This window comes from Mus musculus, chromosome 9 (genome assembly GCF_000001635.26).
Source record: "Mus musculus strain C57BL/6J chromosome 9, GRCm38.p6 C57BL/6J".
Classification (NCBI taxonomy): Eukaryota; Metazoa; Chordata; class Mammalia; order Rodentia; family Muridae; genus Mus; species Mus musculus.
The window spans coordinates 78,172,856-78,186,257 of NC_000075.6; the positions used below are offsets into that span (position 1 = coordinate 78,172,856).

The 13,402-nt window shown below is 44.6% G+C and overlaps 1 long non-coding RNA gene and 1 other non-coding gene across 2 annotated transcripts; one reads left to right on the forward strand and one right to left on the reverse strand.

Moving 5' to 3' along the window:
• Positions 1–2,446: 2,446 nt before the first annotated feature.
• Positions 2,447–2,778, reverse strand: Rn7sk (RNA, 7SK, nuclear). The gene has a single exon (NR_030687.1). It is a non-coding gene; the product is annotated as an RNA, 7SK, nuclear (small nuclear RNA).
• Positions 2,779–3,058: 280 nt separating this feature from the next.
• C920006O11Rik (RIKEN cDNA C920006O11 gene) lies at positions 3,059–6,027 on the forward strand. Its single transcript, NR_040401.1, has 4 exons — positions 3,059–3,180; positions 3,716–3,887; positions 4,144–4,238; positions 4,970–6,027. It is a non-coding gene; the product is annotated as an RIKEN cDNA C920006O11 gene (long non-coding RNA).
• The last annotated feature ends 7,375 nt before the right edge of the window (positions 6,028–13,402 follow it).

Genomic DNA, 13,402 nt, shown 5'->3' on the forward strand with positions numbered 1-13,402 from the left:
GGGGCTTAGTGTATCTGGTTGGTTTCAGGGACTTCCTAAAACCTTTGAGTTGTTTACTTCCTGAATTAATGGGTTTCTTTATAGGATAGAATGTTTTCCCTTTAACATCCTGTCTTAAGGAGATGGAAAATGTAAGGTTCTATCTCAGAGGAAATTACTACACAACAAAAGTATAAGCAAAGACTAAAACAATGTTTCTTTAATAGTCCAAGGGATGGCACTCCCCAGACCTCAGGCTTAAGCCTATATGAGATGTTATTTATACAATTATTTCTCACTAAGGACGTTTTTCTTGCTAAGAAAAAAAATGCTACCCAGATATGGATGTTATGACTTGAGCTCAGTTCACTACTTGCAGCCCCTACCTGCAGCCAAGAGATAGACAGATTGATTGTTTAACGTAGAAATTAAGTGATGGGTAACTTCCTTCTCTCCCTCCCTCCCTCCCCTCCTCTCTCCCTCCCCAGAAGCTATCTGGAAGGGACCTCACCTTGATTCTGGTCATTCCAAGAGCCAACCCAGGGCCAAAAAACATCCTGAGTTCCAGTGGATTTTGACTTGGACATTTTAAAAACATCCTCTGTTCTGACTTCTCCTGATGCCTTTTCTAGAACTCATAATGCAGACAACACACTCTTACTTACTTCTCCCCCATGTCTTTTTCCTGACACCCATTCTTCCCTATACTTCAGAATTATACAAGCAAAAAACACTGATGTACTTTAGGGGTACCCCACTGTCACACCCAGTGTTCCCAATCACTTGGGAGAAACAAGGTCACTCATCACCCCAATTCCTGATGGCATTTAAGGTCGCCCCTGACAAGAACAAGAGGTAGAAACTAACTAGGCAGCTTAGGGTAATAAGACCCCAAGAAAAATAACCATTTTTTTTTCTTGGCTAAGAGCCAGAAATGAAAGACTGGGGAGACAGCTGAGTGGTTTAGAGCACTTGTTACACTTAGAGAGGACCAGAGTTCTGTGTTCTTGGCAACCCTTTGGTGGTTCACAACCATCAGGAACTCCCAGTTTCAGGAGATCCAACACACTCTTCTCAGCTCCTCCGGCATCAGATACACATGTGGTGCATATATAAATAAAAATGTTAAAATGCAATAAAAACTAAAAACTAAAAATGATATCGGGGCCTCTTGACAGCCTTGTCCTTGCCAGAAGTGTTAATGAGGGTGCTAATCCCTGATTTTTAGTTAGGGTTACCTTTTGAGGGGGATGGATATTAGTGTGTAGTAATAAACGTGTATTAAGATAAAATTCCTTCTGGTCAAGAGAATAGAACCTGATGAGCTAGTTGGGCCAAGTCAATCACTCAGTGAAAGAACCACTCTAGGGAGTTTACTGTAATTCATGCTAATGAGGCAGAACAATTAGCCTTACAATGAGACATTGTCTTTTCATTTTCAGAATGTCAGTCTACAGGGTCACCAATCTGCCTGCTTTTCTAAATTATACAGAAAAGTGTGATTTCTTCTCTCTTTTCTAATCTAAGCATGCTTCCATAATGCTTGGGCTTCCCCAGCATTTTGGGTCTTCTTACTCTTTCTCTAAAGTTCCCTCTCCCACCATGAAGCCACTTATCCGTGCTAGACTAAATGGGATGACTTTGCTCATTACCTTCTCCATTTTCCTCCTTCAGCAGCTTAAAGTTACAGCCTACCTGTCCTGGGTGTTTGCCTTTTCGAGTGTAATAGCATTTGTCCTAATAACATTTTTTTAAATAAATAAATTTAAGCAGGGACTGGTAAATAGGCTCATGCTCTTATTTCCAGAGTTTGGGAGGCAGGCAGATCTCTAAATTCAATGCTACCCTGGTCTACAGAGAAAGTCCCTGAACAGCTAGGGCCACACAGAGGAAACCTGAAACAAACAAACAAGTAACTAAATAAATGTTTAAAACAAGAGAGAGAGAGAGAGAGAGAGAGAGGAAGGAAGAAGGAAGGAAGGAAGGAAGGAAGGAAGGAAGGAAGGAAGGAAGAAAGAGAGAGGTGGGGTAGAACTGTTCCCAGACAGAATCTTTGTTACGACTGCTTGGAACCTTCACCTGAACTCATATTCTCTCTCTCTCTCTCACACACACACCTTTTAAACATATTTACATCTCTATTTACATCTATTAACATAACAGAATTTTTAAAGATTTAAAAAATTTTTAATTAAAAAAAAATTTTTTTCCTGTCTCTAGCTGCATAGTCGGCCATCAGTGGAAAGAGAGGCCCTTTGGTCGTGCAAACTTTATATGCCTCAGTACAGGGGAATGACAGGGCCAAGAAGTGGGAGTGGGTGGGAAAGCGTGTGGGGGACTTTTGGGATAGGATAGCATTGGAAATGTAAATGAAATAAATACCCAATTAAAAAAATAAAAATATATATTTTTTTTAAGTTAAAGAATAAAATAAAGTTTTAAACGAAAATTAAATTGCAGGAACTACAAAAGAAAGGCAGACTGCCACATGCAGCGCCTCATTTGGATGTGTCTGGAGTCTTGGAAGCTTGACTACCCTACGTTCTCCTACAATGGACCTTGAGAGCTTGTTTGGAGGTTCTAGCAGGGGAGCGCAGCTACTCGTATACCCTTGACCGAAGACCGGTCCTCCTCTATTCGGGGAAGGTCGTCCTCTTCGACCGAGCGCGCAGCTTCGGGAGGGACGCACATGGAGCGGTGAGGGAGGAAGGGGACACCCGCCTAGCCAGCCAGATCAGCCGAATCAACCCTGGCGATCAATGGGGTGACAGATGTCGCAGCCAGATCGCCCTCACATCCGAGAGTAAGCAGGCTCTTGGTAGGTATATAAGGCCATAGAATTTTGTAACTTTACACATGTGGTGACCTTATGTAGCCGACTGTACTTGATATTATAACAAATCCTGAATCCGTTTTAGGGTTAAATAATCCTTTTTATACTCGCTTCGTTCTAAGTTTAAATTAAAATACTTAAATTTAGGATGTTTTTACTGTTAACCAAAATGCTTTGGGGCTATGCAAAATACAACAGTTTGGATTGGTTAAACCTTCCGAAGCCCCGCCCCCGACGGCCATGTCTATTCTACGGCCCGGCTCTGCTCCTGGCCCAGGCGCCCGTGTCCGGTGCGGTCCCATACGAGATGGGTTCTCTGCCTTCGGTGCGTGTCGGCGCCTCTGCCAAGGCGGAGCGGACGGCGAAAGGTAGACCCAGCGCATCTCCAGCTTCACGAGACTCACGCGGCCTTCCGTGGGCCGTAATCGTCTGTCTCCCTCTGTGGCCGAAGTGACACACCGAAGCGAGTAAAAAGCTAATTCCTAGAACAGTGTGATGCACCCGGCCCTCCGTTGGCTTCCCGTGCCCTTTGTAGCTAAATTTGGAAAATCCTGAGTTTCTCAAAGTCCAAGAACTTTATAATGTGCACTGCTAGGCTAATACCTTTACAACGAATGCCCCCCAGCTTCCCTGAATCGGAATGTGAAAGTGACACACTGAAAACCAAGGCTAAGGGTTCTGTCCTTTCTTTCACGTGTTAAAATGGTGGCATCTTTTTAATGCGCGAGGGAAAACGCAACAACAATAATAAAACACTCCTCCCAAATCCTGAACATTCAGTTATGTCCAGAAAATTGGGATGAAGATAGGACTTTGCTTTACCGCTCTGTACTGCGTTCGGGTTTTTTGTTTGTTCGGTTTGTTGTTTGGTTTTTGGTTTAGTTTGGTTCGTTTGTTTTCCAGAAAGGCCGAAAGCCATCGTGACGTCGAGGCACAAGCTCCACTGTCCTAACAGTAGAGGTCGCATGGAGTTCGTGAGACGGGCATTAGCTGCCGCTGGAGCTGTACCCAGCCCACCGTATTTTCACAAATTAGCCAGACAATACGCCTTCTCTTCGCATCACTACTGGTCCGGGTCAGCCATAAGATCCTTCCTGTTAGGGACTTTTCTTTGAACTAAGATGTAATTAACGGGATTCATTACCCCTTTTAAGTTACCCTTGGTTTCTACGAGGGATAACAGGTAATAAGGACAAAGGGAAGTAATGTAAATTTTGTCAGTTTTATTGATTATACACCCTCTAGGTGAATTTTCTGTACCTGCGTTGCACGGTTGGAAGCCTTGTTTCCTGGCCTGCGAGTGCAAGTTTTGCTTTTGTTCTATTCTTCAGCTTCCTGTGGAGATTTTCAGATACAAGCAAACAAAACATTGCATAACTCTGTGTGCAGCCCTTACCCGGATGTGTGCAGCTTTAGGGTGTGCTTGGTATGTCTCCTGCCTCCTCTTGGTTTGTGGGAGTCTTTCCTCCTAACATAGTTTCATATGGGAGTGCCACGATTTGGTATTTATTTCCAACGGGTAAAGGTTATCACACCCACCAAAAAATCTGCAAGGCTTTATCCTCAAAGCAGTCTGTCTCATGCGGAGTTTTTACTAATGTGTCTCGGTGCTGCTCTAAACAAGGTCTGTAGACTTTACACTATGAATAACTTGAGATTTATAAAAATGTTGTAAAGTTGAACCTCAGAGCCCTCAGTCCTCCCGGGTGCTAACGCCTTACATAACCATGATAAACTGAGAAGAAAAGTGTTACTGGTGTGCAAGTAAATGGGCAGCAGACTTAATTATGATTTCAGTGTTTCTACTAAAGTCCTCTTACCAATCCAGTATCCCACAGTGTATCTAGTCATGTTTCCTCAGTTTCCCCAAGGCTAGGATGGTTTCTCAGCCTTTTCCTTGTTTCAACCCCTTGACGTAATTATTGAGACCATCAATGAGGATTCTCTGGGAATAATTCCCGCCTCCCCCACCTTGTCCTTGGCTCTTGAGTCTAGTCCCTTATCTCACAGAAAGTCCTATGCCTTGGATATGCCCGATTTCTACCTTGTGATTGGGGGAACTGTTTGTGTTGGTTTATTTGTGGTTTGGTTGGTTGGTTGGTTGTTGTTGTTGTTGTTGTTTTAACAGGTGTTTCTTTGCTTTTCTCAATGTCACAGCAGGAGGAACAGGATATCCAAATGACCTCCTTGGAAAACAATGGTTAAGGAGCACTGGGACTCTGACAGGACCTGGGTTCTCTCCGACCCCTTTATTCCCCATGCCCACTGCCCCACATGTGTGTACACATGTGCTTCTGCTTGTGAGCACGCAGGAGTTCATTGTAGAGGGCATCTCCCTTACCTGTTGTCTCTCTTTGATTTAAAAAAAAAAAATCTATTCTTACAAACCCCTATATATACATGTTGCCTGACTTAAAGTCAGGTCTGGGTTACTGCCATCAGTCCCAATGTTCACAGAAATGGGAAACGAGAGGGGTGGACCAGTGGGGACAACCTGTAACTTGGACTTCTTAGATCACTCCTGTCCCTCCCAAGACACCTAGGACTCATCGGGTCTAATTTAGTCTAGGAGGTGTGTTTCTAGATGCATCCCTGGAGTACAGTGAATGCAAGCCAAGAAATAATTTTTTCTTCCCAATTTCATGGTCTCATCCTGACCTACAGCAGATAAGTAAGGATGATTCCATTTCTGTATTCTCTCGAGCCCATCCCCCTCTCCCTGCCGTAGAGTCGGGAGTACCCTTTTTTTTTTTTCTTCTCAAGACAGGGTTTCTCTGTATCACCCTGGCTGTCCTGGAACTCACTCTAAAGTACCCTCTTAATTAACCATGCTTAGAGAGGAATAAAAGGACAAGACCAGAGTTTCAGCTACCTTGGATTCTGCACCGACTCAGGATCACAGTCAGTTTGTGTGAGGTCACCAGTTTATACCAAACAGGTTTCAAGGGGCCACGGACAGAACTGTCTTGGTCAGAATCAGCTGAGTCTTGCAGACATGATTCTACTCCAGACCGTTTTGTCTCTAGAAGAGAAACTTGCAAACATTCTGCCTTCCTTTTCTTTTCTTTGGGAAAGTAAATGCTGTGTTAGAAGTTTGGACCAGAATTCTCGGACTTCACCATCTATGGATGCTTCGCTTTTGATGTGTTTGCCTGTTTATAATCTATTTTATTTATTTTGGAAGATTTTCATTAATAAAAAGTAATGAAGACATAGCCTTGGGATTTCTTTTTTCTGGCCCTCAGATCAGATTCTTAGATCACTGGCAAATGAAAAGAGGTTTCCTGTTAGTTTTGTTCGTAACTGTACTCACCGGAACAAAGTCTATACACAGTTTGCCAGTGGGGACGTGTCCCAGCAATACCTACAAGGGTGAGGCGCTTCTCATACAAATCTCAGAATAGACTAATAACAGGGAGGGAACGCCAGCAACCAGAGCAGTCATCATCAGGGTGTGACTGCCGGTTTCAGAAACAATTTCCTTCTTATATTGAATATTTCCCAGACCAGGGGCTTAATGGTTCAACCATTAAGAGCACTGGCTGCTCTTCCAGAGGTCCTGAGTTCAATTCTCAACACCCACATGGCAGCTCACAAATATCTATAATTATAGTACTATGGGATCTGATGCCCTCTTCTGGAGTGCAGAAACAAAACACCCATATACATAAAATGAATAAAAGAAATAAAGAAAATGTCCAGGCCCAAGTTCTGACAACAGGTAAGGAGTACCCTACATATTGTTCTGTCTCCTTTCAAGAAAAATCTATGGAAATTTTTGTGTAATTTGGTAATCTCTGGAAAGACTGATCATAGAATTTTATTTTATATTACTACTACTACTATTGTTGGTTGTTTTGTTTTTGAGACAAAGTCTTACTATGTAGACAAGGTTAGTTTGAGCTCACAGAAATCTGTCTGTTTCTGCCTTCTGAGTGCTAGGATTAAAGTCACATACCACTGTGCCCCACTGAATTTTAAAGTTGAAAAAAGCTTTTAAAAACCACCTTCAGCATTGTGGTATCTTGCGCGCGCTCAACTGGCCAGGAAGAACGACGCTGCTACAGGATCCTTCTGCACACATTTATTCAGTCCTGTTTCTTCTTTCTCCATATATCTCCCTTGTTTATATCTCCCTTGTTTTTATATCTCCCCTGTTTGTATCTCTCCCTCGTTTATATCTCCCTTGTTTTTATATCTCCCTTGTTTATATCTCCCTTGTTTTTATATCTCTCTTGTTTTTATATCTCCCTTGTTTATATATCGCCCTCGTTTTTATATCTCCCTTGTTTTTATATCTCCCCCGAACCCTGGGCCTCTCACTCCTTTTATACTCTCAGTTCCCATCCACGCACAGCAGGCCACGCCACCTCACCAGGCATGCAGCTTCAGCTAATCAGGGCAGCAGGGGCAAATCTCCATCAAATTGGATTCACCTGTATCCTGGTACACCTGCGCAGCACTCAAGATGTTTGTGTCTTATATGAGGAAGTCAGGTGCAAGTCATACGACTTAGCTGCAGTCTCTGGCGCCTTTAGGACTGCCGCCACACCTGCTCCTAACATCTCCCCCTTTTTTCTTTTCTGGCAGAGAGAATGTCTGTAGATAGCCCCCCGCAGCCATGCCCCTTACCCGTCCTTGGGTGACAAACAGCATTGGTTTGATCCCTGTCTTAGGTTGGTGACATGCCCAGGGAGTCTTATCACTGACTACCTCTCAATCATGCCAAGCCACACCTGGGGAGATTGTGTTTTGCTTGCGGCAGGTGCATCAAAAGGCCAGGATGTTAATGAACCTATGGCCAGATCTTAATTGCTGCAAGCAAGCCTCATGGGTGAAGGTAGAGGTCTGATCCCCAGTGTGCAAGCATAGGGGCCCTACACAAAACCATCCCTTAGGCTCATCACCCAGAGAGGTCTTGGCCAGCTCCCGTGTCGTTTTTCCTAGGGGAAGGGAACTAGGACACTGAACCTTCATGCAATCAGACGTGCCTTCCACAGGATGCCAACAGCAAGCTATCCTCTGTGCAGTGCTTAGCCTCGCACCCCACGGCATAACGCAGCATAATTTCTTTTAGAGCAGCAAACCGAATCTGAGGAGATTGTCCCGCCTCCACTGCAGCAAAAGCCTATGCTACCATGGCGAAAGTGCGGGCCGCACACTCTGCACCTAACACATGTGCCAAACACAAAACACACACACACTATAACAAGCATACATCCCAGGGCTCTCATCCCCGCTCATCTTCCCTGAAGCAAGGGATAGATAGCCAGAGGGGCTATCTCTTTAAGGGGAATTCAGGGATCAAAAAGCGTGGAAAAATTTGAATGTCATGTCGAGCTGGTATCGGCTTCTGGAATACCGAAAGGATCTCCCATCTCGGCTCCATCCTTTGTGCTTGTGGGATCATCCACCACATCCACAGGGGCAACTGGATCAGGAGCCTCATTCTTGCAGCGTCTCACCAATCTCTCCAGCACCCAAAGAGGTTCCGTCTGGTCCTGTAGAAACACACAAACAGACCCTCTCGCCCACGTCAACACCTGATCTGGTCAATCCTCTCCAAATCTCCAGACAGAAGGTCCACCTACAGGTGGCTGCTGAGGAGGCATAGGGAGGCGGCGCAAAAGCTAATTCGCCTTCCTCCTCCACCTCGGCTCTTTTATTTCGTCCTTTCTGTCCACCTGATAACACTGTGTCTCCTTTCTTTTTCCTTTTTCTTTTTAAGCCCTTTTCCTCTTCTGACATACTTTCTTGTTGCTCTGTAAGGATTTTCTGACCTGTCTTGACTGCCTCTCGATTCAAACAGTAACAGAGTCCATATATCAGAACAAACAAGACCAAAACTATCAGACCTACCCACAAAGGGTCAACGGGAGAAAAAAGCATAACTACACAGCGAGGATCTATTGATCACTACACTGAGGTTATCATAGTTCCTTAACTTGTCCCCAAACCGGGAACCTTAACTTGTCCCAAACCGGGAACCTTAACTTGTCCCAAAGCCTGCTTCCTGGCAACTTTATATTCCCCTCTATTTTATCCGAGGTCCTTCCCAAACTCCTGGGTTACTTTGTGCCTACTTCCTGGCAACTTTATGCTCACCTCTATTTTATCCGAGGTCCTTCCCAAACTCCTGGGGTCCCAAGTTTCACTCACCTTGAACTTACCCTGCCGGCAACCACTGACTGCTGAAAGTTCTGAACTCGGTGGGGGAGTCGGTTCCCCGTACGGGCCACCAATTGTCGCGCCCGCTCTCGACCAGCAAGAACGACGCGACCACCAGTCCTTCTAACAGCAGTTTATTCAGTCCTCATCTTTCTTCTTTCTCTTTATCAGTACCGTTCCCCAGCTGAAGAGTTCTGAATCCACGCCGGATCCTTCTCAACAGTCTGTTTTACGAGAACACTTTATTAACCGCTCCTTCCCAGTGATGCAGTTCTGAATCCTCCCTGTAGCAGGGGGTCTTCACTCATGCCTGAAGATGTTTCTTTTCCCGGGTTTCGGCACCAATTCTTGCGCGCGCTCAACTGGCCAGGAAGAACGACGCTGCTACAGGATCCTTCTGCACACATTTATTCAGTCCTGTTTCTTCTTTCTCCATATATCTCCCTTGTTTATATCTCCCTTGTTTTTATATCTCCCCTGTTTGTATCTCTCCCTCGTTTATATCTCCCTTGTTTTTATATCTCCCTTGTTTATATCTCCCTTGTTTTTATATCTCTCTTGTTTTTATATCTCCCTTGTTTATATATCGCCCTCGTTTTTATATCTCCCTTGTTTTTATATCTCCCCCGAACCCTGGGCCTCTCACTCCTTTTATACTCTCAGTTCCCATCCACGCACAGCAGGCCACGCCACCTCACCAGGCATGCAGCTTCAGCTAATCAGGGCAGCAGGGGCAAATCTCCATCAAATTGGATTCACCTGTATCCTGGTACACCTGCGCAGCACTCAAGATGTTTGTGTCTTATATGAGGAAGTCAGGTGCAAGTCATACGACTTAGCTGCAGTCTCTGGCGCCTTTAGGACTGCCGCCACACCTGCTCCTAACAGTGGTATATGTTTTAATCCCAGCACTTGGAGGGCAGAGATAGGTTTGAGACCAGTGAGGGCTACGTAGTGAGATTCTGTCTCAAAAAACCAGAAACAAACAAACAAACAAACCCAGTCTCATCTCATGCCTTCAGTATACACATGAAGAAGTAGAAACCCGGGATAGAGACCAATGCAAAGATGGTGAGCTAGTTGTTTGAAATGCTTGTGCCTTTTCCTCCTGGTCTGATGGCCCTTCATACAGACCAGGGATCAATCTGCTAACTTGGCCTGCACACAAGCCTGGCTGGCCACATGTTTATATGTAGCTCATGACCTTAGAACAGGCTTTATTTTTTATTTTTTTGCATTAGTGTTTTGCCTGCATGTATGTCTATGTGAGGATGTCAGGTCTTGGAGCTACAGAGAGTTGTGATCTGCCATGTGTATGCTGGGATTTGAACTCAGTTCCTCTGGAAGGGGAAAATAGCTCTTCTTACCTGTCCTGCCTCAGGTACCATTCACCATAGTCTCATCACATGCCCTTTGGCTGCAGAATCCCACCACCACCCTCACTTTGCCATCAGTCACCAGAGTTTGATAATAGAGTAGAGGGTTATGGGCCATTTATCTTCAGAAAATAGTATGCTAGAAGGGCTCGTGAGTTGGCTTGGTGGTTAAGAACACAGGCTGCTCTTCTGGAGGACCAGGGATTCATTCCCAGCATCCACACAGCAGCCAACAACCAGCTGTAACTCTACTCCCAGGAGACTCAGCATCCTCCTCTAACTTCTGTGAGTACTGCACCTACTTGGTGCATAGACGTACATGCAGGCAAAACACTCATAAAACAAAAGTTGTTTTTAGATTATAAAAAGTAGAGATTAAAAATAGTACACTGGAGGGTTCAGGGTTGGTCTTAAGTACAGCAAATCCTCTTACACCTGTCAGTGAGGGAAAAAGAATGTCGAGCAGGTGAGGTGGTACACTGCTTTAATCCCAGCATTCAGGAGGCAGAGGCAGGCAGATCTCTGAGTTCAAGGCCGGCCTGGACTACATAGTGAAACCCTAGAGGGATGAGGGGAGGAGAGAGAGAGAGAGCGGGGGAGATAATTAAATAAGGAAAGCATCAGCCTCACTGATTAAAAAAGCCACAACAGGCAAGCAAGGGGTGTGTGTGTGTGTGTGTGTGAAGTGCACAGCCATAGTTCCACCATAGTTTCATCACATCCACTTTGAGTACAGAATAAAAGTGTGATTACAGAAACTCCAGCTCATAGACAGAGGAAAGATGAATTATCCAGGGCGATGGCATCTCGGAAGAGGTGATGCACCTAATGGGTCAGATAATAGCATGTCCTGGCTAGTTTTCCGTCAACTTGACACAAGCTAGAATCATCTGAAAGGGGAGAACCTCAATTGAGAAAATGCCTATCTAAGATCCAGCTTGTCGTGATAGTGCCCAGGGAGTGGCACTATTAGAAGGTGTGGCCCTGTTGGAGTATGTTTGGCCTTGTAGGAGTAGGTATGTCACTGTGGGTGTGGGCTTTAAGACTCTCATCCCAGCTGCCAGGAAGCCAGCTATTCTGCTAGAAGTATTCTGCTAGAGCCTTCATATGAGAATGTAGAATTCTCAGCTCCTGCACCATGCTTGCCTAGATGCTGCCATGTTCTTGCCTTGATGATAATGGGCTGAACCTGTAAGCCAACCCCAATTAAACATTGTCCTTTTAAGAGTTGCCTTGGTCATGGTGTCTCTTCACAGCAGTAAAACTTTAAGACACAGCCGTAGGGCATTTTTAAAATTAGTGATTGATGGTAGATGGTCCAGTCTACTGTGGGTGGTCTACTCCCAGGGTTAATGGTCCTGGGTTCTATAGGAAAGCAAGCTGAGGCCAGGCAGTGGTGGTGCACACCTTTAATCCCAGCCCTTGGGAGGCAGAGGCAAGCAGACTTCTGAGTTCGAGGCCAGCCTGGTCTACAAAGTGAGTTCCAGGACAGCCAGGGCTACACAGAGAAATGAGGCAGGCAGATTTCTGAGTTCGAGGCCAGCCTGGTCTGCAAAGTGAGTTCCAGGACAGCCAGAGCTATACAGAGAAACCCTGTCTGTATAAAAACCAAAAAAAAAAAAAAAAAAAAAAAAAGAAAAAAGAAAAGAAAAGAGGAAAAAAAAGAAAGCAGTCCCCTGACCATGAGATCTACAGCAAACCTTGCATATCCCTGCATCTTTCTCAGTCTCCTGGATTTATTTTCCTCTTTATTTTCAATTAAAGTAGGTTTCATAGGCTGGAGAAATAACGCAGTGGTTAAGAACATGCACTACTCTTCCAGAGGACCCAAGTTCGATTCCCTTTATCCCAGCACTCAGGAGGCAGCTCAGGGCTACCCAGTGAGCACATCAGGCATCTCAGCTGCCTGTGTCTCGGCTCCAGGGGAAGTAACACCTCTGGCTTCAGTGAGCACCCACACAAACACAGATCTACATGTAGTTTGACGTTTTTTTATAAAGTCAGATTTTTTTTTTTTTTTTTTTTTTTTGGTTTGGTTTGGTTTTCTGTATAGGCCTGGCTGTCCTGGAACTCACTTTGTAGACCAGGCAAAGTCAGATTTTTTTTTAAATTATTTATTTTATATCTAGCAACAGTGAGTACACTGTTGCTGTCTTCAGACACACCAGAAGAGGGCATCAGATTCCATTACAGATGGTTGTGAGCCATCATGTGGTTGCTGAGAATTGAACTCAGGACTTCTGGTAGAGCAGTCAGTGTTCTTAACTGCTGAGCCATCTCTCTAGTCCCTAGTTAAAAAAATTTTTAAATTTGAAATAGAGTAGGTTTCATATGACAACATATGTAAATCTTATTTTTTAAGCATGTTTCTGTCTTTTAATTGATATATTAAAACCATTCATATTTTAAAGTAATTATTAGCATATTTGGGTGTATCACTACCATGTGGTACCTGCCTTCTGTATGTTGTCTTTGCTCTGTTTTGGTTTGGTTTGAGTTTTGGTTTTTGGACTGCTGCTCGGGAGGTTTCTTACAGACACATAGGAGACGCGGGATCACTGAGAACACCACGCCAGCATGAGAGACGACTCACGACTCCCGTTTGAAGGCAGCTCAGTCTGAGTCTCCTCTCCCCCAGCAACTATTTTCTGCTTATGTAACTTCAGCCAACAGCCTCATGTGACTTACAAACTTCATGAGTTGCCTGAGTCTGCTAAAGCTCCCTCTGGGAGGTTAAGTTTCAAACTGGAAGGAGTTTCTGCACAGTGCTCTACCCCTTTCTCAAGCATCCTTTCTGCCTTCACCCTGCAATGTTTCCCAAGCCTTGGGGAGGATGGAACTTATTGTGTTCCATTTATGGCTGGCGTTTGACCGCCATGCCTCAAGAGAATCACTTATTCTCAACAATTTGACCTGTTATGAGTCTCCGTAGCTCACTTCCCTTCACAGAAAGTATGCTTCCCTCTAAAACAGGCTGGAAGCAGCAGTCATCTGGGGTCAAGACCAAATGTTTAGGGGCAGTTCTACACATAAACAATAGCAGTAG